The sequence below is a fragment of the Chelmon rostratus genome, chromosome 7, assembly GCF_017976325.1.
Source record: "Chelmon rostratus isolate fCheRos1 chromosome 7, fCheRos1.pri, whole genome shotgun sequence".
NCBI lineage: Eukaryota > Metazoa > Chordata > Actinopteri > Chaetodontiformes > Chaetodontidae > Chelmon > Chelmon rostratus.
Window position 1 is genome coordinate 7,466,605 of NC_055664.1, and position 26,850 is coordinate 7,493,454.

Below are 26,850 nucleotides of genomic sequence, written 5' to 3' on the forward strand. Positions count from 1 at the left end.
TCTGAAGCACTATTTCAGGGTTACAGGGGGCTGCAGCCTCTCCCAGCACACACTGGACACAGACAGCATGGTACACACTGGACATGTTGACTGTCTGATCAGGCTGAAAAAGGTCTTTCTCTACGTGGAAGAGTGAGAGAACACCATTTTTTCAGCACAGACATTGACGTCAATACGAGCTGCTCTCAGTTTGCATTTGCACTGGAAAATCCTGTCATGCTGGAACACCAACAGTCATTGATGCCGAACGCTGATCTCAACCCTCCTGACTCAGTTTTCAGTGTGAGCTTCAACCCTGTACTGACCTCACTCTGACTGCTAACATGAACACAGCTCCGACATTGAATGGTGCCGACACAGCGACACATCTTACTGAGTTGAATGTAGTGAATCTGTATTTGACTCCCTGACTGTGGCCTGATGACTGTGCCGACTTTTGAGGATTATTTTGTGCCTTGTTTTATTGTGTCTAGCTTTATTTTATAGAAACAGAAATGTCAGGACTGGATGATCCACACAGACCAAGGACAACATCGATGGCAGATGTGTGGACATCTGTCTCAGTCTGTGTGATAAGTCAGCGCCACATATGGCAATGAAATACAGAGAAGCACATAGAGTTGAGAACGAATGTCCCGAATGGGAGGCCAATTCTGGGTATCGCTGCTGTTACAGACAATACATGAAACATGGATGTATCGAGAGAGAAGCTGGACTGTCCCTGCTTGCTTCCTAGGCAGAAAATCACCTTCTGCCCTCCATCTGCAGTTTACACCATGACAAAAGAGTCACGTGACGTCACATGCAAACAAGCTATCTGGGATTACTCAGCCACAGCACCAGCCAGGGTGTGCACAGAACGCCCCAACGGACTTTCGATTAAAATAGCCACAAATTAAACATGAAATAAAGCACACATAACAAGGAAAGCCAGGTTTACAGATTTTTCTCCAGAAATACTAGCTCTAAAGCTGAAAAGTACGACTTTTTAAAAGGATGTAAAAGTGGAGGAAAACCAAATACAGTAACGCTAATGTAGCCCAGGCTCTGATATTATGAAATAAAATCTAAAACCATAACTCGTCACATAATAATCATACCTTGAACAGTTTATTTTATTTTGAAAGAAATAGATAGGTTGATTGAAAACTATCAAAACTGCTGATTTGGAATTATTTAATTAAAATTAATAAATGATTTAAATAAGTCATATACATATACATACATCTGTTAAAAGTTGTTTTTAAAAAGTCTGTTTAAAATGCATAAGTCATTTGAATAAAAAGGGAAGAATTACCATGCCAACAGCATTGTGTTTCACAGAAAGGGTTAAATCACATGTTCCTCAATCAGCCAATCAGAGGTTTCCGTGAATGTCATGTGACAGTTTCATTTCCTGTATTACTTCCTGTTTTATGAAAAAATCTTGTGTGCTGATTGGTGCAGTCAGAAAGTAATTCCATTATCATCCACTGGGTAAGAGTTGAAAATGACCTTCTTAATGAAGTCATATTAATTCTTGGGAATGTTAAATAGTTAATGATGACTATATTGTTTCGTTCAACCTTGTAGAAAAGAGCGACTCGGCAACTGTTGCAGATCTGTGAAGTGAGGTGCTGTAGAGCCACAGTGACTCAGCGGTGAGTGAAATACTGTAAAGCCCGTTGGGTTAGTGATATTGACTGTCTGGTTTGGCAGCTAGTACTATGTTGAATGTGTTAATGGCGCTAGCAATTCGGCGCTATTGTGAAGCTAATGCTGCTGCTAGGTTGCTAATAGCCTATTAGTTTGAGCCTAGCCGCTTAGTTGGCAAAATTATTTAATGTTACATGTTAACTTCAGGGATGTTATGATTCTAGTCTTATGTTTTCGACAGATGGAAAATATTGAGATTGAGATTTCCCCTTCCCTCATGGATTGTGTGGTAAGATGAAACAGACGCTGGTACCTTGATGCTAACAGAAAAAGGGCCCCAACGAGCGAAAGGCTAACTTTGGGAACAGAGGGTTTTGTTTTTCATTGCCGACTTTATTATTTTCATTTATTATTTTCTGCTCATTGTTTCAAAATATTGTTGGATACTCAATTGTGTTGGTTATTATTATAATAATAATTGAAAAACCTCAGCTCATTGTTGTCTGCGTCATTATTGATGTTGAAAAATACTGGCTCTTAACAGCTTAGTGCGTCCTGATACTGGTCCAGCTATTATCATTGATCATCACTCACCTGTGCTCTGTTATTATACCATAACAAGGGTTACACTAATGTAACTGGTCATTTCCTCACCTCGGAGCCAAACTGCTTGTTCCTCGTGCATTACGGTTGGCCAACCTTACTTGGCAGCTAACGTTAGCTTGTTATGGAGGGGGGAGGGGTGGGGGCTGGAAGCTCAGACTGTGTATCTATCAGCTCATATGTTAAAAGCGCATTATGGACCAATTAACGCTATGCGGGAAAGTCACATGAAATTTTGACATTGAGCTGCTACTTTTTCAGTCCTTGCCATGTACAAAGAGAACACAGACTGACTTCAATTCTCCATCTTAACGTTAATATTTATTTACAGCCACTAAACTTTGCATGTTTGCTCATTTACAACACAAGCAAAATGTTCACCTGCTACAGCTACTTGTTCATGAATTGTTCTTTGACTAAATATAATGAAGCATTTAATACCTTTGAGAGAAAAGCACAAGTTCCTGAAATGAAGGCAGACGACACACACACGTCCATGTGGCTCAAAAGGCCTTGGGCGGAAGTGCAAGGTGTTAAAAAGAAAGACCTCCTCCCTTTATCAATTTTCTTTTCAGAAAGTAGGACTTCAGATCAGACAGCTGTGGTCAATACAACAGTGGTCGGTCTGTGCTTTTAGTTTAAGTTTAGTTGGCTTTATGGAGGTGGAGGAGCTCGGCTGAACCTCCACAGTTTTCCATCCACCCACTGCGTGTTAACCATCTGCTCCAACTGAACACCATCAGCAGGCTGATCACAATAAGAAATGCAGAAAAAAGAGTGAAACAAAACATGATCTGGAAAATATTTCATGACGCTGGAAGACCTGAGCTCTCAGTGCTACTCGCCGGTGTTTAGGGTCACCATCTGTAGCTATTCATTTCCTCAGGGTTGAAAACAATGCCAAGATGATTCGTGTTGTGCTCAGAGCGGTCAGCCGTGCTAACAATGCTGATCGCAGGAGACACATTAAAGATGAAGAGTTGGATGGAGCTTCGGAGCTATGAGGCTGCACAGGCTGGATGAAGAGCGTGATATCAATTTATTATGTTAATTTAGCTGCTGTACTCACACAGCTGAAGCCCGAGTGAGGGGGTGTGATGTGAAATGTGTGTGTGTATCAGCAAGCTGCAGGTGTATGTGTGTGTGCTCACCTGACTCTGTGTGTAATGGTTTGGAGTGTAGAAGTGAACAGGTGAGTGTCAGGCTGTGGACTGACTGCTAATATTATTATTACACTATATTTCCTAACTGTCACTCGCTCACTGTGTGTTAGACGGCTCAATCCCCTCATGGATGAAAGTGTGTGTGAGAGGATAGACAGCATGGAGGCTGCAGAAATGGACTGATGAAAGTCAGGTAATGGACCGACAGCTCGTACAAAGAGCCGTCTAAGACGAGACCACATCAGTCTACTGAGCTGCACCTGAACGTGCCACGACCCAAGAACCAGACCAGCTAATGATCCACAGTCACAGCGAGCAGCAGAAACATGGCCGTCATTCAGCTCACATTGAACAGTTGTTCTGTTCATTATGTGACACAGTGAATCCATTACTGTGAAACAACAACATCGCTGGAGTTAGCAGAGATGCATCATGTTAGCAAAGAGCCGCTTTGACCATCATTGACTTTGCTCTAATATCACACTGATGATTTTCACAACACATTAGACAAACTGTGATGAATGTGACAGCGCTGACAATCAGTCGTCAGTGTGGTGCTTTGGTTCAGAGAACAAACCCACAATAATCTCCACTGTTTGACCCCGTTGACTTAAAAACAACACTGTTCATGTGTGAGAGTCAAACTAAAACTTGGAGTCTATCACTCAGTGAAGGCCACATTAATGATGTGATCAGTCGAAACAAGGTCTAATTAAAGCAGCATCTCTGCTGGTCATTCCAGTGTTCAACATCCAGACAGAACAATGAGTTGTTCAGTGAAATGTTGGACCGTTTGTCAGAAATGAAGGTTCGCCTTATGTGAAAATAAAGAAGCGACAGTCAGAGAAACGTGTCAGAGGAGACTGGAGCATTTAGAGCAACACAAGGTGACACAGTTGTGTTTGACTGATGATGCTCTGCTCTCTGGGAATCTCTCTGAATGAATCCAAGCAGCAGAGAAGAGACGCTGCCAGGGGCAACGACTCTCCACGACAGCTGTACACAACACAACAAAACAAAACAAAACAAAACAAAACAAAACAAAACAAAACAAAACAAAACAAAACACAACACAACACAACACAACACAACACAACACAACACAACACACACACACACACACACACACACAGAGATCACTGAGACACGACATCAACACAATGCACACAGCAAGAGACGCCATCACAAGGAGAATTAATGACAAAGCAAAATCTGAGGAGGACTGTGTGGTCGAGAGAAACCAGAACCAGAAACTACAGGTAGAAACACACACACACACACACACACACACACAGAGTGCTGATGAACATCTGAATAAACTGATCTTGTAATCTTCATGTTGTGTTCATGTTGATGAGATCTGGCGTTCTAACAGTGTAACACAGCAGGTTGTTGTGCCTTCATTTCCCTTTAATTTGCTTTGTTTCCTGTCTGAAAGCCATAAAAAGTCCAGGTCAGAACACTGATCTGATCCTGGAACGACTGGGAGAGAGCGTTTACTTTGCTCCTCTTCAGAAACACTCGCCCTGTTTGATGTGAGCAACGCTGCACAAATAAAAAGGATCAAACAATCATCTTTTTTCATCTCCAACAAGGTTTTCTTCTGGAGACATTTTTAGTGTTTGAATAAAGTCGCAGTTAAAACATCAAACATTCGATTACGAAACAGCTCACATGGCTGCAGCAGCGCTGAGTCTCATTAAAGAAGAGAAGCTAAAGTTATGACAACCTGCAGTGGATAAATGGAACAGAAGTGACACGATGAGACGAATGATCAGAACATTATCAGCTCAGTCATGTCTGATAGTGGAAATACAGATCTTAATAATCAATGAAGCTCAAATATCTTGTTATTTAGTTCCAGTGCTGTAAATCTCCAGAGCCTGAAATACAACTGCTCTGTGGAGAACATGAGACTGTATTAAACACTCGGCCTTTCATTTAATATACATGAGTGTGAGATGTTGCTACTGCTTCAGATTAACTGGACAAACATGAGGCCCAGACTGGGTAATAACATACAGGTGTAGTAATAAGAGGGCAGATGGAGCAGACTGGTCCGACACCATGTTTATTTGTCTGGTGGCAAAAGCAATTTGGCTTCAGATAAGCTGCCGTCACAGTTTGTTCCATCAATTAAATGCTATCTTTTGTCAGCACCTACAGTGTTTTTGGAGCAGTAAATTATTCACAAAGAATGGGATGTAGTCACTGCTTGTTGTTTTCCTGTCTATCATCAGCTCTGATCATTAGAACAAATATAACTTCCCCTCAGGGAATAATTTGGGGGAGTAACAACAAGACATTTCAGTGTCCAGTGAGAAGTTGTTGCATCCACATGGTGTCCAGCTGCTCAGAACTGGCTGCATCTTTAGCTAAAGTGACGCTTCAGAGCACATTTAGGAAGCGGCTGTTCCCTCACAGCCACCAACAGCATCACGATGTCCGTCCATATGATCGTCGACCCCTCCGGTCAAAGCAAAAAACAGTAAACCAGGCCGGACTGGCTCATCCTCACTGCTCAGCTGAGCGTCAGAGCTTTGGAGCAGCAAAAGGCAGAGAGATGGACTGCAGACACAAACCAAACAGCACATCAGGAAACAACAACCATCTCATCTCAGACTAAAGAGACAGCAGTTCAGACCTGACCAGGTTTCTTCCACCAAACACAGAGGAAAGAGCATCACCATGACTGCACAGCAGCCTCCCACCACTGTCTAATTAGACTGCAGCCAGTGGAGCCCTGATCTCATCCTGAAGCCTCTTTCTCACTGAGCTGCATGAGGAGCTAAACGTGATGGTGGACGGCGGAAAGCCGAGACAAAGACAGAAAATGCAGTGAGAGAGAGATTCTCTAAAGCTCCATCTTTGTGTCTCCATGGTGTGTGATCACCTCAGGAAAGGCAGCAGCTGTGTCACGAATATAAATGGAAAGAGTTTGGCTGAAGAGCGGAGAGCAGGAATTAGGATTCGATCATTTTTACGCACATCAGCACATTCAGGAACTGAAGCTGAGGCAAGACGCCGACTTCTACCTCTGAACGGAGCGAGAATCATATCAGTCCAGCACACAGCGACTCAAAGCACTCTGACAACAGCTGAGAGGTCAAAGAGCGTCATGTGACACGTTCCTGTCACTCAGCTCTGGACTGGAGACAGAAATGATGGAGGTCAGCTCTCAGTGATCTGACTCAACACACAAAACAGGCTTCAACAAGGCTTTGACACTGAATGTAGAGTCTTACTGTCTCTGCTGAAGTCCAGTGTAGAGGTCAGGAGGTGGTGTCCTCATCACTGCACACACACACACACACACACACACACACACACACACACACACACACACACAGTGCAGGGTCAAACTGGCCACTCTTACCTGAAAGACAGAAAAAGAGGAGAGCAGACTGTGAAGATTTCACGTGTTCTTTCTCTTCAAATCATGTTTCCCACAAAGATCCACCTTCTGTCATTTGTTTGTCATTCAACACTTTCACTGCGAGCACTTCACATTTAGCTGAACTGTGACTTTAAGGCGCCTCCAGAAAGACCAAACGAAGCTGACAGCTTCACAATCTGCTGATCTGCATGAAGAGACGCTGAACACACGCTGCTGTGCACGTTTGACTCTGTCTGAATTCACTGCTTCGTTCACTGGATCAAATGAAACAACACGTGTTTGCTGCTGCAGAGACACTGAGAGACGTTTGTCCTCGTCAACGGGGATGTGAACGCCACATGAGATGAAAACAGACTCCAATCTTTCTCAACAAATGAGACCATGAAGGCAAAATCAGCCAAGTGTTCCTCTTCTCTGTTGCATTCGTGGGTGCATTTCACTTGATCACAACTTCTCATTGTTGCTTCGTGTCTCCTCATCAAGTCCTGAACATCACAGGAGACGTGCAGAGAGGACGGCAGGAAGACAGGAAGCAAGTTAACTGACTGACCTGAAAACGTTTAAAGCTCAACACCGATGAGCCGCCCACACAGGATTTTCTTCCCCTCTGAGGACGACAGCTGTCATATTTATTGTAAAGCTCAGGTTTTACAATGTTAACACCCCGACTGGAACATGAAGATCACTGTGAAAGATATTTAATGTTCCACTTCAATGATAATGTGGAAGAAACTCAACTCTAAACTACTTGAGCTGAATATTTGTTTCAGAGTGTTGCTGTGCGTTAATTTAAATCTCCTCCTGATGATAATGATGATGTTCTGCAGGTTGTTTGATATCTCATGAGCGCTGATCTCAAGTTTTATTGCTCTGCTCTAAATTATTATGGATCAACCAGTGAGAGGAAACAGACTCCGACTGTTAACAGGGTTTATGACAGACAACACTGTCTTTCCTGACAGCATCGTGTTCAGAGATTATGTGAAGCAACACTTCTGGCTTCCTGTTACCAACAATCTGTCTGTTTTCACACATCTGATGGTCTGCAGGCGGAGAATAGAAGTAACACTATTTCAGGACGTCACCGTGAACTCCAGCTGTGACTCGTTAGAGGACGGAGGTGAGGAGGAGTGAAGCTCCTCATGAGTGAGGACAGAATGATGGAAAATAAGATCCATCCCATGTCTTCACCTCACCGTGTCAAATCACACACATTACTGACCTCAGCAGTGTGGTGAAACTAACTCCTGATGAAGCACCTCATCACTGACGCTGTCTGTTAGCTGATGACGACACTGAGAAGTGAGAGAAGAGGCAGACATGATGCTGATTCACCACCTGACTGGAAATGGAGCTCCATCACGTTTCCAGTGATGAGATGAAATGAACTAAATGGGATAAACTCAATAATCTCCAACAGTGGTAATTATTATTAAAGACTGATTCATTCATAAATACTGTCAACAGCAACTCAGCAGCTCGAACTTCTGCAGACGTCAAGCAAACACACACTGATCATCATGATGAGCACATCCAAATTACTGACATGAAGCTTGAAGGGAAAAAGCAGTAATTATTCACGACAGCATCAATTATAGAGCTGGTTCACACTCAAATGAAACGGCTGGAAAATGTGTCGATTTTAAAGGAAGAAAACATCCTCGAAACCTGTGACACTGCACAGCTGCACAGGTGATGAAGAAGAGCTCATTCCCTGGTTTTCAGGAAGTCCTCCCTGAGGCTGTGTGGCCGCACAGGCTTGGTGATGCCTTCAGGATCCTCTGTTGCATTTCAGATGCTGGTTTACAGGAGGAAACAGAGTGTCTGTCTGCTGTCTAACTCTGTCCATCCACCCTTAATCCCCGGTTATTTCATCCCTCTGCTTCAACAATATGTTGGATGTTAAACCCTCCAACCAACCAGTCCAGAAGACAACAAGCCCTGCAGACTCTGGCTGAGACAAAGACACCGTCCCCCTCTCCCTCTGAGGGCAGAGACAGCATCACATGAGGCTGTTCACCACAGCTGAGCTGCTGCCTGACTCTGAAGTAAAGAGGTTTCTAATCACAGCTTCACAGTCTGGTACGAACCAAAGGAATCACACAATAAACCTGATGTTGTGTTCAGGGGCAGTGATGAAGATCAGCGGCTCACAAACCCACACAGCTTAGAGCGAATTAGTCAGGGAGAACTACTGAACTGACAGCAAGTTAAAACTGGTCCAATTTAAGATTAAATACTGTCCCTGGTAGACATCATGTCTTTGTTCTCCCCTGAGTTTATATGTGGTGGGGGGAGCAGAGAGCAGCAGGTCAGGAGAGGCTGAAGAGGCTCAGAGGAAAGAAAGAAGAAACACATGACTGTGAACCAGAGGCAGGATTCTGCTCCAGATGTTTTTGGCATCAGGAGCAAAATATCCTGATAAAGTGTCAAAGTATCATCAACAAAATGCAGTGAGACGCATCACACAGACAAAGTCTTTCCTCTGTTGTGTTCAAGCACAGATCAGCAACCACCAATGAGAGTGCACCACCTGCACATGTGACAGGACTGTCCTGTGGCAGCCAGACACAACACATCACTGTTCAGAGTTTCACCGACTGGACAACAAGACAAGACAATCAAAGCGGGCTGAATACAGCCCCGTTTTTAGCTCTGTTGCATTGTGGGACAGTCACGTCAATCATCACCACGTGTTATTTCCAGAGTAATTTCAGTCATGGTTAGAACTGGATATATTCTGCAGACACAGATGCAAAGAATGACGGGAGGACAGCTGTAAAGACATCAGTGTGTGATAGTGTGGCGGTGCAGATATGAGCTGAATTACACACACAGTGTAACACAGACGGCTGCTGTGACCCTGCAGGAGTTTCTCCACCACAGTTTAGTGCAGGGGTGGGCAATTCATTTTCTCAAGGGGCCACAGGAGAAACCTGAATTGTGCCAGAGGGCCGCACCAACAAGAACTGAATTCTGCTCAACTTTCTCCCATTGTAAAATGCACTAAATTATACTTACTGGTACTGCTAATCGGTAAGATAAAAATAATCTGTAAATATTTATAGAAATAGGTGTGTAATATGTGAAATTGTGGTGTATAGGTCAAATAAGAAAATGCTCTCATACTACATACTATCCATTTTCCTCCACAGTGCAACACACTGTCTGTGATTTAATGCTCTCGCTCTGATGAAATTAACTATTTTAGTTCCAGCATCAACAACATGGTTCATTTTAACACTGACTTACACAACACCTTCTGATGTATAACACAATGCCAAAATGTCCATTTCTGCACAGGGTTCATTTCTGTCACTTTATCCTGCTTTCTCTTCAAAAGTCCAACATTTTTCCCCGTCAGATTTGGACAACCGTCCGTGGTCACACCCGCCAGCTTGTCCCACATCAGTCCTAACTTGTCCACACATGTATTTACCTCTGTGAACAAATGGTTGTCCCTTTCATTGACTGCATGGCTGCCAGCTCCTCCATGATGTGAAAGTCTGCAGTTATCCCTCGTCGGAAGATGAGTAGCTGAGCGGTGTCACGGACATCGCAGCTCTCATCCAAAGCCAGAGAAAAATAGTCAAAGTCGGCCGCTCTGTCCTTCAGCTGAAGCTCCAGGTTTCCAGCGATGTCCTCAACGCGCCTCGTTACAGTACGTCGGGAGAGTGGCCCGATCTCAAATGCTCTGTTTTTCTCCAATAAGCACTCATCCATGAACTCTCCATCAGAAAACGACACTTTTTTGGCGATTTTGTGAGAAATTACAAAGCTCGTCCTGACGGCTGCATCTCTGGATGTGCAACGTTTTCTAAAAAGTCCTCGTTGGCTTTGCAGTTTTGTGAGCAACGCATCAGACACGTGCGCTTCATCAGACAGATTTCTGTATTTATCCTCATGTCTGGTCATGTAGTGGAGATTCAAATCGTAATCTTTTCACACAGCGACCTGCGTACCACAAATTAAGCGCACGGCTTTACCTTTGACTCCATGTCTTGTTGAAAACAGGGCATTCGTTATCAACTTTTCTGGGCGTGCGTCGACATATTGAGGGTAACCTGGCTAGCATCAGTTGATGCTGTTCACCTTCACTCACGGCTCACGCACGCATGTGCTTCCATACGGAAGTGATAGTAACACTTTTCAAAGTAAGAGCAACACAGGTGTACTGCATCCAAGGCATAAATATTTTAAATGTTCTAATTTATGATTGGCCGCACGCGGGCCGGACAGGGACGCACAAATGGCCGGATGTGGCGCAGTTTGCCCAGGTTTGGTTTAGTGCGATCTGACTGCCAGGAGGCGAGCAGAGGACATGAACAGTGAAAGTCCAGCCAGGACTGACAGACTGCAGGACGCTCAGTTCACCTCCACTGACACAACAATGAACAAATTCAAAGCTGAAGTCAATGTTCAGACAGAAAAGAGCACAATGAGTGAAGAAATGGCATCACACAGTGAAAGAGAAGACACACACACACACACAGAGGACCAACACACAAACAGAGACTGACTCAAAGTTTGTGTGACATTTAACAACAAGAGTGTAAAGTGAGAGCAAAACATGAGACACAGGCCTCCACACACACTTTGACTCCCACACACAGACTGGAACAAAGCTGTTTATCCGCTGCCTTCAGTCAGAGAGCCCATTGACTTCCAACTGTAAACAGACTGAAGGAGTAAACACACAACCATCCTCTCCTCAGTCTGGATTTATGACCTTAATACTGCAGGACTGTGTCCACACTGCAGCGGCTGAATGTAAAAACACTGTTTACATGTCAAATTCATGAGTGTCCCAACACATCAGTTTCTACATGAAGTGACTGAAACAGGCCTGACGTCCTGTCAGAGAAGAGGCAGGTGGAGCTGGATCATCATCCTGGACGCTCATTTACATCAAGTCACTGACATCACTTCACATCACACACACGCACCAAGTCTGATCTCAACTGAAATGTGTTTAATATGTGTGTGTGTGTGTGTGTGTGTGGGTCCCAGTGGAGGTCCTCTGACTCTGGACTGACTCTGGTCCTGGAGATCCAGACTCAGCTGTCTGTCCGGTCCACACGGCCGGCAGTGTCCTCCAAACAAAATCAGATCTGGCATGTTTGCAGTGGCAAAGAGGCAGAATTGAGGCTATTTGGTTTGATCACTGCAGTGAGCGCAGGCTGTGAGGCTGAATCTGCAGCAATTCTCACACAGCTTTGCTCCCAGTCATGTGACTAATTTATGTGGATACTTCCTTCATCGGCTGCTGGACATCATGAAATGAACAGGCCTCCAGTTATTATAGAGCCACATATTCAATGACAGCTCAACAGACTGGAAATATACTGCTGGCTTCAGTCCTCTGGTCTCTTTGTAAACATCTGAATCCACTGATCAGCCAGAGAAATGACACAATCTTCATTCCAGGAAATTCACTGAAATGTGAATCCAGCAGCGTGACGCAGTATCAGAGGTGTTTTCTTCAACAGGATTACCTGTTTGAATGAAGGATTCATAGAAACCGGATGTGTGGATGTATTTAATGGGTGAACACTTAAACCAAGCAAAGAGCTTTAATCCTGTAATCCTATAATACACTCTCACCTCTGATTGTTATTGACTCTGAACTACACAAACAAACATCTCCTCATTTATTTGTTCAATGTGACAGAAAGCGAACACTTTCAGCACTCTGCTGTTTGCTGACAAAGACTCTGATGATGTGACGTCAGGAAACAAAATGTTTTTATGATGCAGCTAAAACTAATTAATTATCCACCATGTGTGCTCCCTAAATGTATTAATTATCTGTTTTTATCATCATTCTCTCTCTGACAGATTCACCACCAGCAGATCCAAGAATACTGAGAACTTCTTCTTCTGTTGTTGTAGTTTGTCTTTGTGCTACATGGCAGCTTAGCTTCATGTCAGCAGACAGCAGAGCGAGTAGCTTCAATGTTCTGAGCTCTTTAGAAATGAATGTGTTCATCACAGGCAGCAGGTGTTTGTTAGAAGCACCTGACAACAACCACAGCTGAAGGGAGGAAGCCTCTCCTTCTGCTGTCAGTCCAACTGTCACGTATAGTGTCAGGATTCATTTCCTGCACCGCAGTCTGCTGACACCCCCACTTATTATGGGATGCTTCACCATAACCTGCTTCTGTTACCAAGTCCATCCCTATGTAACACAGTGCAGCTGTTCAAGTGAGCTCAGTATAAAACTCCATGTGTTCATCCTCAGCCGTTCGGTACTGGTCCTCTGTTTGGAAGCGATGTCAAACCGCAGCATCACCGGTCGAGGATTAGCGGGTCGACTGTGTGTTGACAGGTCCCGGAGGCGGGTGATGCTCTGTCTCTGCAAACATGCTAACTCACCTGAGGAGTGAGGCAGAAACAGACTGGGGGAGCGTCCTCCAGCTGCTGACTCAGCAACATCCAAACCCACACAAGGTTTTGGTTTGATCTCAGTGGAAATGTGACCACACACAGTGATGAAGAACAGAGCTCTCGTCTTCTTTCACCTGTGGTTTGTTCACCCCTGGTGACAAATCCTTTAACCTGACAACCCTTCAACAGCACGAGCCTTTCAGCCACCGTCTCTTCTTCTAACAGAGCTCTAACATACAGCAGCCTGGACCACACAGGACAAAGACCAGATCTAAAACTACTTCAGAGCTTCTTCTGCACAGAGATGTGAGAATACTTCAATCCGAGCGTCAGCCTGCCATCAACTGTTCACAGCTCACTTCCTGTCTGTGTGTCTGCTTTTATTTCTGATCCTTGGACTCTGTTCTGGAGATCTGTGTGAGTCCTGCACCTTTAAACACACCTTCACATGAGCGAAAAATAACACTGACTGAGCTCACACTGGTCTCATATAACACACTTTAATACTTTGTTACTGTGCAACTGTGTGTGTGTGTGTGCGTGTGTGTGTGTGTGTGTGTGTGCATCAAACTGTGGGAGTAAAGAAATACACTGAATAAAATGTCAAATTTACATGCACATTAACGTATTATTATGATTCATCCAGTCTGACAGAAAACGCTTCACACCAGCTGCTGCACACAGACCTGGAGGCATTCAGAGCACACACACATAATTACACCCATCAAAGGCTCAATGTGCTCCCAGATCCCGTTAGTGCTTCAGGACAGAGTCAAGTGTCATTGTAAGAAGTTCAAACAACATGAAGCAACACAAACAGAGACCTCACTGAAGACTAAACCCCCTTTCTGTTAACAAGGAAATGAGTGACATTAAAAGAGTCCAGATTCTGACTGTGACTCTTCCAGAGAGTCCGAGGTGAGGAGCTTCACAGGAAAGATGGCAGAGGAGACTCAAGAAAACACCAGAATAAATGTTTTGGCACCCAGAGAACGTCTCCTGAGTGATTCCCATTTTCACAATCATGAGGTCCATCAGATAAAGTCTGATTTCAGCAAAACCACAACAGGCCTGATGAACAAAGCCGAGACCAAAGCAGCTTTCATTTCTAACGAGAGCTCCTCACCGAGCTCACGTTTCTCTTTCAGTGATGGGAAGAAAACACCAGAAGAGCCTGAAACTCAGCAGAGACCAACAGTTTATCTAAAAACCTCCAACAGAGACAGAGGAAGAGGAGCGCTCACTCTTCAGCTCTGATGCAGGATGAATTTCTCCTCCCTGAATCAACCATGAAGTCCTCTGCTGCCAAACAAAAGACGTCCACGATTTGCATGTTTCTGTGGTCGAGGATTCCCAACCCACCAAGACCGAATCACCAAAACATGTCAGAACCACTGAAGCACAACTTTTACAGCAGATGATGTGTTTAAACCTGCAGCCAGGGAGGAAGAGGAGGATGTTTTTATCCACCGAGGAAGGAAAGAAACTAACAAACACGACTGAACATCACCGACAGTCGCTGCTCGTTGTCACGGTGCAAACATGTGTTGATCTCACTGTTGATCACAAACTGCTTCCAGCTCAGAGAAACAACCTCATGTCAGAATGAGCATCAATTACAACAAAGCAGCAGAGGACCAGTTTATTTCAACGTCTCTTCAAAGACATTTTGATCAATGATCTGATTTCAAACATCATTAAAACTAATAAAAACCTTGAAAAAACATGACTTTCATGTCCAGTTTCAAATGAGAGCAGAAGACAAAGTCAGACAGAGACATGAGGGAGTCATGAATGACTTCTTCATTTATATTCTTTATTAAATAGAAATATTTATACAACCCCTGTAGTGTGCTGGTTGGAGAGTCACAGAGATGTTTTGAATTTACTGAAAGGGACTTTATTTTTCATTTATTTGCTCAATTTAGAGAAAATTAATGAGAAACCAAACAGCAGTAAAAAGAAATGGACATCAAACACCAGATCAGTGTTTCCAACACAAGGCTTCACTCTGTCAACCAGCCCAAATATATTAATGTTCACTTTTTCATCATTTTCTCCTCCGTCTCTCATTGGTTGCACTTTGAAAAGCCAGCAGCAAACAGGGTCTATGGGTAAACTACAGATCTTTGATTCAACTCTCTCATGTTCCCTCTCTCCTGAACAGCTGATGAGCAGAAAAGGACATTATTTACTACTGAGTGAGAAAAAATACACAAAGAGAAGACAAGTGAGTTCAGTCAGCACCTGGAATTCAGGTCTGTCCTGGTCCTGGTTTCTCTGACTCATCAACTAACAGTGACTTCCTCCTTCATATGAACCCTCTGTCCACTCTGACTGCTGTGTGTCTGTGTGCTGAATGTGTGTTTATGTGCTGAGCTCCTGTGCTGGTGTGAAGCTGTGAAAAGCTGCTAAACATCATCAGATTCAAGAGCTTCAGCCTGTTGTTCCAAAAACCATCCTGGAAAAGCAACAAGAAGCAAACATGGAGGATCAGCTGAGAGCTTCTTCCAGTAAAAAGGCTCCTGCTCAGCAGTCGACTCAAACTATGCTGGAAGCTGGAGGCTCCTTCAGCATATTAGCACCACAGCACAGTCCAGCAATTACAAGTTCACACAGCAGATAAAAAGACATGAAAACATCAAGTGAACTGTCTGAAACCAGTCCTGCAGCAAACACACGGTCCATCTGTGGGCTCAGAAAATCCCATCAGTTCACTAAAACATGGCTAAATGTCTGTCGGAGCTTTGAATGATGCTGAATCACAGGAAATATGACTGTTTGGAACATCCTGAGCATGAACATGGCCAGTGAACATGTGCATTATGCTGCTGGAGTAGTTTGGAGACGTCTTGGTACTTTCTTCCAGCTATAGAAACTTGTCTCCATTGGAAGCGACATGAATTCAAAGTGAGCACAGCTTCTGTTGGATGTGAAGAAGAAAACCTTTTCCAGACACTTTTCCAGCCTCCAGGGGCTCAGTGTCCCACGTTTAAAGACTTTACAGGGTGGAAAAGCACTTCAGGGCTCATTACACATGAAAATAATCTGAACAGAGAGACTTGCTTCCTGTTCTGTTCTGGACTGAAACAGACAAACAACAACTTCTATGAACACACAAACACAAAACTCGTCGTCCAGCCAAACCGATTCATGAAGCAAACGAGCCAGATGTGAATCCAGTGATTTCTATCATTTAAAGGCACATTAGTGAGAGGTGAAGGTCTTCATGTTGGTCTGAAACATCAGTGTTTTCATTGAAACTGAGCACAGAAAAGCTTTAACTCCTGAACTGACTGACTGCTCACTGCTGCTTTGAACACTGAGCCTGAAGACCTGATCGTGTTTTCTCACCAAACTGATTTCCTCATGAAGTCAAACCGAGCGGCCGATCGATCGCTTCACCAAACATTCACAGTTCATTTTAGAGCCGCCGGACTTCCGGTCTGCAGAGCATCATCGCTGACATTTCATGACAAAAGCAGACGAGACAGAAGATGTGAAAACTCAATCTTCCTCATCCTCCATCCACCCTTTCTCCTCTTCATCCCGCTGCTCACAAAAGTTGCCTCTTCCTCCTCTTTCACACCACACACTGTTTCTTCCTTCTCCCTTCATCCAAGTGTATCACACACACTCAGTCTCATCCCCCTCACACACACTCTGTCTCATCCCCCTCACACACACTCTCTGTCTCATCCACCTCACACACTCTCTGTCTCATCCTCCTCACACACACTCTCTGTCTCATCCACCTCACACACACTCTGTCTCATCCTCCTCACACACTCTCTGTCTCATCCACCTCACACACTCTCTGTCTCATCCTCCTCACACACACTCTGTCTCATCCACCTCACACACACTCTGTCTCATCCCCCTCACACACACTCTGTCTCATCCTCCTCACACACACTCTGTCTCATCCTCCTCACACACACTCCACACTAACAAGAGTCCTGACTGACTGATCCAATCTACGATGCAGACATCACGGGTCAGAGAGAAGAGACGTGTGTGAAGACATGAAGGTATTTCAAGCCGGCTGAGAACAAAAACTAAGACATAAATGAACTAATCTGATAATTTACACACACACACACACACACACACACACACACACACACACACACACACACCTGATCAGAGAGGACTGAATGCAGTGTGTGAGTGGAGCTGACAGCTGAACAGCCTCCACATGTTGGTGCACTACTCTCCTCCTCTGCTGAGAGGAGACTCTACTGAAGCTGCAGCTGGACCATCAGCCTCTGAGGCTGCTCTCTGCTCTGTGTCACACTGCTACTGGACATGAAGACTGATGTCAGATCAGCTCCACTCATCACTCACTTGCTTCAGAGCAAACAGAGTCTCGGGCTCCTCCATGAGGAGCTCTCTCTGTCGTGTCAGCTGTTTTCAGGAAGGGAAGTCACTTCACATACCTTCACAACTCGAGTCAGCAGCAGACGGACAGAAGCACAATAAACATCCACGGTAGCTGTCAATTCCCTCTCAACTCCGCTGTTTCCTAGTGGGAAACGTCAGGACATGAAATGAAAAGAATGAAACGATCCCTTGCCTTGAAATCCAAAGAGGAAAGCGACGCCGGGGATCCACACGGTGTGTATCCAGAAGGAAAGCATGGTGTCCTTTAACCAGGTGCAAAAGCTCCGCGCTCTTCCCGACGAAGCTCCGTCTCCAGCGGTTAATTTCCAGAAGAGAAAGCGCCGCAAATGAAGCCGAGCGGAGGAAGAAATCCCAGTCTGAACGGTGCTGCTGCACACAAGAGCTGGAGACTCTGTCACTGCTCCATCTGCTGCTTTCACACGGACAGCAGCGACCTCTACCGACGCTCATCCGCACAGGCAGAGTGTGTGAGTGTGTGTGTGTGTGTGTGTGTGTGTGTGTGTGTGGTCGGTGTGTCTCACGGTCCAGCACTGACAGCAGGATTCATCAGAACAAATCCAACACATTTCATACAGCAGCACAGCCATGATGTTTCACATGGAGGCTCTCACTCTTTGTGCCAGTCAGCAGGTTTACTGCTGGACAGGGAAGCCAGTGAAGAGGAGGGAAATGCAGGAAACAGCATGAAGCAGTCACCAGGATCTGCCTTTCAAATGACAACAACAGGAACTGAGGACACAAGCTCATGTGGAATATTTGCACTTTCACTAAAGTTTCTGTGAATCATATCCGTGCCGACAGTTTCTGCTTCTGACGTGTAATTAAAACAGAAAAAGCTCCTTCTAGTGCCGCTATAGGAGCTGCTCAGTCCCGTATGTGCCAACATCTGTTAGAGTTCAAAGTGAAGAGAGTCTAGCTGGTCTCTCTGCAGAGATCCAGTTATCTGTGTGCATACACGTGTGGCGTTTCACCCCAAAGAAATCCTGACAGGAGATTTATTCCAGTTCTCACAGAGCCACACAAGCTGCTGCTTTAGTTTTTATACTGAACTCCAGCTGCAGTGAGAGCGTCTGCAGAAGACCAAACTCATGTCACACAAATATACTTCTACTAAGAACCGACGGTCACGTCTGAGCTCCAAATGTGCGGACATTAAAGCTTCAGCCGTGATGGCGTTGAGAAACATCCTCACGTGTTAATATGACAGCAGACGTCTCTGCCGTAGATATATATGACGTCTCCAAACTTCACCTGATCACACTGAAGTTATCTGCACGCAAAGGAAACAGCAGCCGGCTCAGAAAGAGGAAACAGATGGAGTGGAGTCAGTCGTTCAGTGTTATCTGTCCACCACGATGTGGTCTGACTGAATTACAGGCAGCTCAAATGACTGCTGTTACATAAAGGAGACGATGCTTCATGAATCAGCTGAATCAGATAACATGTGGGTGTGTTTTCACGTTCCAACACGGCGGCAGCTCCGCTCAGTAAACAGCAGTTAGCAGCAGAGCTAATGATTCGTTCTGTGGAGGAGTTTCATCGTTTCACTCTTCTGTTCAGTAAAAGCTGCTCAGTTGATTCTCAGGAGAAAAACTGATGATTTAATTCTACTAATAAGAAAAGTTTGTCCACCAGGTGTTTTCTCTAATGTCACCACATTAAGTGCACTTGACTTGTTTTTGGCTCTTTGCCCTCACACAGAAGGAACAAGCTGCTTGGAGACACATTTTCTATTAGATTTGTATTTTATGCCTTTGTGTTCTCGGTTTTGTTTCCTCTTAGTTTCCATCTGTGTTCAGCTTCCACCCACGAGACCTGATGGCACAGGTGACTGTGTTTGGAGGCTTTATTTACATTCCTCACCTGTTTCACTCAGTTCATTTGTATTTTACACACAGAGGAGAAGAATACTGTTTTCATTCTAACGTGCCAGCAGCAAGAGAAACAAAGCAAAGGTGAGATTGAATCCCATCAAAACAGTCTGATGAAAAATATAGTTTGCTGTCACAGTCAGTGAAGTCAGTTTCATGTTGGAGTCATCAGTCAGGTGGATGAAATGTAAATGATTTCTGCACACACACACTGCACGCTGTCATACATGATTCATGACCACATGATCCGTGTGTGTGTGTGTGATTAATATTTATCTTTACATTTTCCAGGTTCTTCAGAGTAACAGAATCATGATGCCAGTGTTCAGTGTGAGTCACATCAGTTAACACACTGTGATCACAGACCATCTCACAGCCCGCTGTGTGAATTATATACACAGTATGAACACATCACACATCATTTAGCTCCAGACTGAAAAGTAGGCAGAAAGAAAACAGGATCTGTTTGAATGATGGCTCCATGCAACAAACTGCATGAATATGCAAAGTTTCCAGCAGACGACTGTTTGGAATGACTCATTATTTGTGGGCAGATGGTAGAAAATTATTTCACATCAGCTGGTGTCTTTAATATATTTGCAAAATCCTAAAATCTGACCAATGTTGGAAGGAGACATTAACATCACGCGATGCAAGAAAGGAGCCAAATGCAGCCGTTTGTTTCAGTCTGTAAAGTCAGACAGTTTCTGCAGCTTCTACAGTTCTGCACTCAGAGACAGAACTACTGCAGGTGAAAACACGTCCTCCTCACTACATCCCCTCATTAGAGAGAAAGTCCTGATTCATATTACAGCGTGCCGTCCACTCATGTATTATCATACTGAGCGCTGAGTTCAAAGCTCCTGACCTCTAAGTGTCTTGATTCATAATTCATTTCCAGCCCACAGTGTTTCTGTCCTGCAGCAAAGCTTTGGATGTCAGTGTGAAGCCTCCAGCTAACGATGGTGGATGTGGCGCTGCGCTGTGAGGAGGAGACACGACATCACTCTGAGGAGGAAACGTGGAAACATATGGGAGCGGCATGAGACAAGGCCGTTTGTTCATCGTCCCGGAGACACTCTCAGATCATGTGGCACGCTGGAAATGCAAAGCAGGCTTTAACCATCCACCAGAAACAGAGATCATCTGAACACAGAGACAAAGAAGAAAGAGAAAGACAGAAGAGAGAAGCAGGAAATGATGGAGGTGGAGACCAAACAAAAGGAAGATACATAAAGCAAAAAAAGTGAGAAGAAAGTTAAAGATCTGTTGTTGATTCACGTCGACACATCTGTGACTCTGCATCAGAGTTTCCACCAGAGACTTGATGAACAGTCCAGAGACAAAACTGTCCCCCCTCTCTGCTCCATCTCATCTAACTACACCTCCTCATAGGTGTTCTGGAGGGGCTGCCAGGGGCTTCTGGTCCAAGAGCTTCCATCCACTGTTCACTCATGAACTGGAGGTCTGTGGGACTTTTTTCTTATCTTTATTCAAGATTGATGTCTTTCAGTTTGAGAGCATGGCTTATTGATTTCACATTCATATTTTTTCTTAGATGTGCTTAGATTTGTGCACAGAAGCAGGCTGAAGCTAAAGCACAAGAAATCTGTGCAAGCAACAAGATATCTGAGTGCAACCATACAGTTCAAGCAGCAGCAGGAGAGAAGTGAGAGTGAGGGCAGGGCTTCACAAAATCTGAATGTGAAATCAATAAGTCACGCTCTCACATTGAAAGAGCTCGCTCCTGAATAAAGATCAGAAAAAAGCCCCACAGAGGTCAGCAAAGAGAAGATTTTCAGGGGCTGCTCAGTTCCTCTTTGAACAGCAGCATCAAACTGGAGTCCAGCGAGTCGATCCGTCCTCCCAGTCAGCACCATGGACAGAGACAGAGCAGCAGCAGAGGACAGAGCTCGGTTCACTGTGGAGACAGAGCTCTGCAGAGACGACTGCTGTTCTCTCTGCATTCATCAACAACGATCAGCATCACAGAGAACATTTTCACTTTGTTGCCGTGGTTTCATTTCTTCAGTATGACTTCAAACTGATGAAGACGCTGTTGCTCAGTGCATCAGCAGTTATCTGTGTCTCCACATATTTCTGCTCCACTTCATTTTCCTGTTTGCTTCATAAACAAAGTTAGTTCACTTTTCCTCTTTCCTCTGTTCACTTTGTAATGTCCAGTTCTCCTGCACTGCAGTCTGCTCACAGCTAAACTCCACTGTCGGCTCTGGGATGCTGGAGACAAATCTATCTCTTCTTCAGTCCACATGATCTGTTCCAGCTGCTTCTCTTCACCTGCCAGAGAGGAGCTGCACCACAGCATCATGTCCTCACTCATAGTTCACACTGCACATGTGTGAACGAAGCTAAATGAGTCCACTGAGCACCACAAATATCATCATCTATTAAATGCAGAAATATTGTGATCAGATAACTTTTCATTGATCAGTTGTTGGTTCCATCCATCAAGTATCAGGATGCGGCTCAGAGCAGATCTGCATTGATCTACCTTGTAAATATGACACCACATTACACAGCACTCTCTCCACTCTGAGCTGTGACCTCCAGAAGTGGATCATTTACAGTGAAGTTGCAGATACTCTGCGGTTCTTGTACTCTGATGCTAATGACTCTTGGAGCTCTAGTTTCCTCTGCTGTTGGTCTCTGTCCTGAATAAAGAGCTTCTCTGTCTATTTCTAGTGACTCCATCCCAGCGGTTTCCATCACAGCAGACCCCCAGCTGATTAGCTGTGGCTCTGCGGAGAGCGTTGATTTATGACTGTTTTTCTCTTATTATACCGAAGCTCTCTGCTGCGGTGCTGCAGCTCTCAGCTGGCATGCAAACGTGTGAAAGCTCCCCTAAAGACTTTGCTTTGATAACAGTTTGCCTCTGACAGAGAGCCAAACGTCTGGAGAGCAGAGCATCACTTTCTGGTTCAGGTCCAGTTAAAAGTGTGTTGATCTCATTGCCAACAGAAGTCGTCTTAAACACTCAGACAGGGAGAAAAGAAGCCAGACAAAAAGACAATTAATGAAGAGTTAATAGAAAAGCAGGAATTAAGACGATCCTCTTTCTCTCCATTACTGTAGCTCCTCTGCTGAGAACAGAGATCCACCAGCTGCAGAGTCTGTTCATAGATGAGAGAGAGGAGGAAGGACGATGATGGACAGCCAGTTAAAAACACAACAATGGGATGTTGTTGTTTCATGTTCAGTCGAATGTTCTTCTCACTTCAGTTAAAAAGTGAAATATCTCTCCATCATTCATACATGTTGTTGGATATCAATGAGCAAAACATGGAAATATGACAGAAAGTTGAGTTCAGAGGAGCTTTGTCTTCATACAACAGAAGAAATGTCTTCACAGTGGATTGATTCAACCTGTGGACGTCACGCCTGTGGATGTTTGGATCGGCTGGATTTCCTGAAGCGGCTGAACAGGAAAGCGGAGGCCTCAGCTGTTCTCCTGAGGATCGTCTGGTCGAGTCTCTGCGGACTCGTTAGCTCGTTCACTTCCACATCTCCTGTCAGACCAGATCCTCTCGACATCACCGACCACGTCCAAATGTGTTTTTTGGTGTAACTTTCACACTTTATTTCATTCTGTCAAACGTCACCTCAACTAAAACCAAGCAGCAACTCTGGCATTTATATATTATGATAGAAATATAGAAATATACGGAGCCTGCAGTTTTATTTCAATTGTGTTCTGATATCTTTCATAACTATTTGAAATGTTTGCTGATACACACTTTTAATGCACACCTGCCAGCCAATCAGAAGTGAGCATTTCCTGTCATTGATATCAACAGATCATCCTGAAATTATTTCAAACTAAAGTCATTTACAGGCTGCCAGAAAACATTCTGCAGGACTGCGATCATAGAAATGTGTCACGAGCATCAGTGAGCTACTTGTGGCAGAAATGTAACCATAGAAACATGTGTAGCTACAGCAGCATTCATGCAAACATGAACAAAGAAAGAAAGACGAGCAGATAATTGATCTTTTTATTCTGAAACGAGGACTTTGTCTGCAGTCTTTGTGATAATCTTTGTCTTCTGTTAGCGAGGTGTTAACAGTGAACAATAAAGCTGACTCAGCATACTGTCGGCTGAAATGACACAAATGAGTTGATGCTGATTAAACTAAACACAGTTTATATAGAAGGAGGCTGGAATAAGAAGCACAGATTTAATTCAAAAACAAACACTAAACCTGCTCCATCTTAATTATACAGTCAGTACAATAGCAGAGGTGGAGAAGGGGGGTGTGTGTGCAGCACATTATCGTAAAGGTGTTACAGTGTTAAGTGCAGCAGTTTAAGAGTCGTTCTCAGCACATTATGGAAGCAGAGAAGGAGGTAAAGGAGACGCTGGTGATCACCTGTGTCTCGTCATGGCAGCAGCCACAGATTTGATGCTTGCTAATTACAGGCTAATTGTTCTCACACTGAACTGAACTAACCGCTTCACATCATTTTCATTAATGTCACCGACTGCCAGGAACCAACAGAGCCGACCAACAGAGCACTTTATCCCCTGTGTACTGCCTCACAGGCTGCCGGCCAGCTCTGACAAATCAAGCTTTACCGCGGCCTGTCGGTAAACACGACGTTACAGCCTCAGCTGTCGTTCGCTGTTTTGTTAGCAAAATAAACTGAAGCAAACTGTGTGAACTGGCAGGAAAAATGTGTGTGTTTCAAACTGAAATGAAGGGCTGCCTCTGGTACAGCAGGTGTCCTCGTCCAACATCGACTGACAGTGATTACTCCAGACCTCAGAGAGGTTTCCTGTAACATTCAAAATACACACGCACGCACGCACACACACACACACACACACACACACACACACACACACACAGTCGTCCTCACAAATAGGTCAAAGGTCAGAACAGATGAGAGTACTATCAAAAGTCTGAGAGTCGTGTTGAATATGGACGAAGGGACAAAGGTGGTCAGTTTACTTCAGTCCAGCCAATCCAGCTGCTGGAAACAGAGCAGTTCTAGTCCAATAAAGTCCATGAAGAGGAACAACAAGAGTGAACTGTGGAGGTGGAAAAATGGAGAATATGACTTCTAACAGAGAGGAGCTGAATCCTTCACACAGAAAACGAAAGTCAGTGACAAAGAGACTGAAGAGAGGAAGAGAGAGTGGGAGGACAGAGAGGAAGAAGCAGATTTTAACAAATCTCACTGGTGACTCAGCGCTGACAAAGAAAATCTCTGGAAACTTGTGAGGTCAGCGAGGAAGAAGAGAGAGAGAGCGATGGAGAAGAGGAACTTTCCCATCAGTGAGTGAGCAGGATCAGTTCAAACTCCCTGATGCTTGTGTTGAGTGTTCAGTCAGTGAATGATGAGATTTCCTTTATAGTGCAGGAGGTGATCGTCTGTTCAAAAACTGTGAAAGTGAAGGCCGTTCTTTATTTTACTACAATTATCACGATCGGACGACTCAGAAACTCTTCTGAACAGCTTGATGATTCATCTGAAGAAAATCAACCAAATGTCCAACAAGTCAAACTCTGTCCTGTACGTCCCCACACGTCCTTCTTCAAACACTGAGGTCGACTCTCAAGTGATTTATAACACGAGCAGTTCAGTCTGAGCTGAATCCAGTTCAAACACAGTCAATAGAAGACAAAACCCAGACTGACAGAGCGTCTCCTCCTCCTCCTCCTCCTCCTCTCTTTGTCCTCCTCTGTCCTCTCAGCTCTGCAGTCAATGGATTGGGTGTTTTCTGGCTCGTGGGACTGAAGTTATTATAAGTTATTGTTCTGTTGAAAGAGACGACAGCATCTCGTTCTGAACACCACTCACTGACAAATGATGAGCTTCCATTCAGCTCTGATGAACTGATCTCAGACCTGCGACAGGACACTTTGGGTTTGGGTGAGGCAGCACTGAGAGGATGTTCTCAAACAGCTGCAGCAGCACAGAGGAACAAACATCATCAATGGGAATTCAGCAGAGTTCATGCAACAGGATCAATTTGATGTTTTTGTTGTTGAAGCAACAAAGTTAAAGACTGAAGTCAGCTGTGAGGAGCCTCTTCCACTGTTTCTTCTATATCACAGGAAAAAGATGAAATGAACGTGTGATGAATGAAGGTCACAGGAGAAAATGAAGGAAAATTAAAGAGACAAACTGTCTGAAATGAACGAAACGTCAGTCAAAGTGTTCAGTGAGGGCTGAGGAAGAGTGAACCAAGGAGCAGGTGGGAGAAGAAAAGAATAAAGAAGAGGAAACGAGGAGGTTGAGATAAAGGTGACAAAATACTGTTTATCAATAGAAGCCGAGAAATGATCCAGAAACGCATCAATTAAAACAAGGAGGCAAATCCTAAAATCCCATCTGCACACAGTGTTTATGAAAAGCTGAAATCAAAGAAAATGTAAAGAAATGATGAATGATGTGAATTCAAGATGAGGAAAAATGATCAAATGATCTTTCACATGATGATTTTCACACCTGGAGGCATTAAATCAATGGAATAATGACAGTTCTGAACGTTTTCAGGAAAACAGGAACAAACTGCTGTGATGGATCCTGTTTAAAGCTCTCTGATCAGTCAAAGCAGACAGCAGGACGGAGACAAAGACACGACCGAAGGAGACGTGAAGCTTTGTCCTCCTTTAAAGGACACGAGATGGAGGTCAGTCTGTGTGTGGTTGCTCTGTCTGTGGAGTCTGGTGGAGAAGAGACAGACAGAGCTGAGGTCCAAACACTGACAGGACACAAGAGAGCAGCTCCACCCTCTGGCTCTGACAGAAGACAGGCTGAGAGGGAGGACAGCTGTCCAGCTCTGGATCAGTTACAGGACAGCATGGAAAGACATGAGAGGACAGGACCAGAAAAAGCTGGTAAGTGGACCTTGAGCTGGTGTGTTATCAGAGTATTACTGGGGTCTTTCATGCTGAGTCATCATGTTTCTTCAAATCCAGGATTCATCAGAATGATTTGTCCTGATTTGCATCAACACATATAAGACATGAAAACATCAGCTTTGATTCAATATATTAAAAACTCAACAGGTGGTTCCACTTCAAGCTTTCATCACCTGTATTCATCAGACTTTGTGTTGTTATATTTGTAAACAGTACTTATGATTGAACAGTTGAACTTCTCCTTCCTCCAGCCATTTCTCTCCCTCCTCCATCTGTCCCCATGCAGACTCACTGCTTCCATACTAATGAGCAGCTTCCAGTACTGTCTTTCTGTCCACCCCCCTCTTCATGCCAGGAGATTCAACACACACACACACACACTAATGCAAATGCAGCATTCAGCAGAGATACACACATTACAGATAAAATGTATTTCTGCATGTCATTAAAAGGCAAACACACACACTCGCACACAAAAACACTCTTGTTGTTTCTGAGG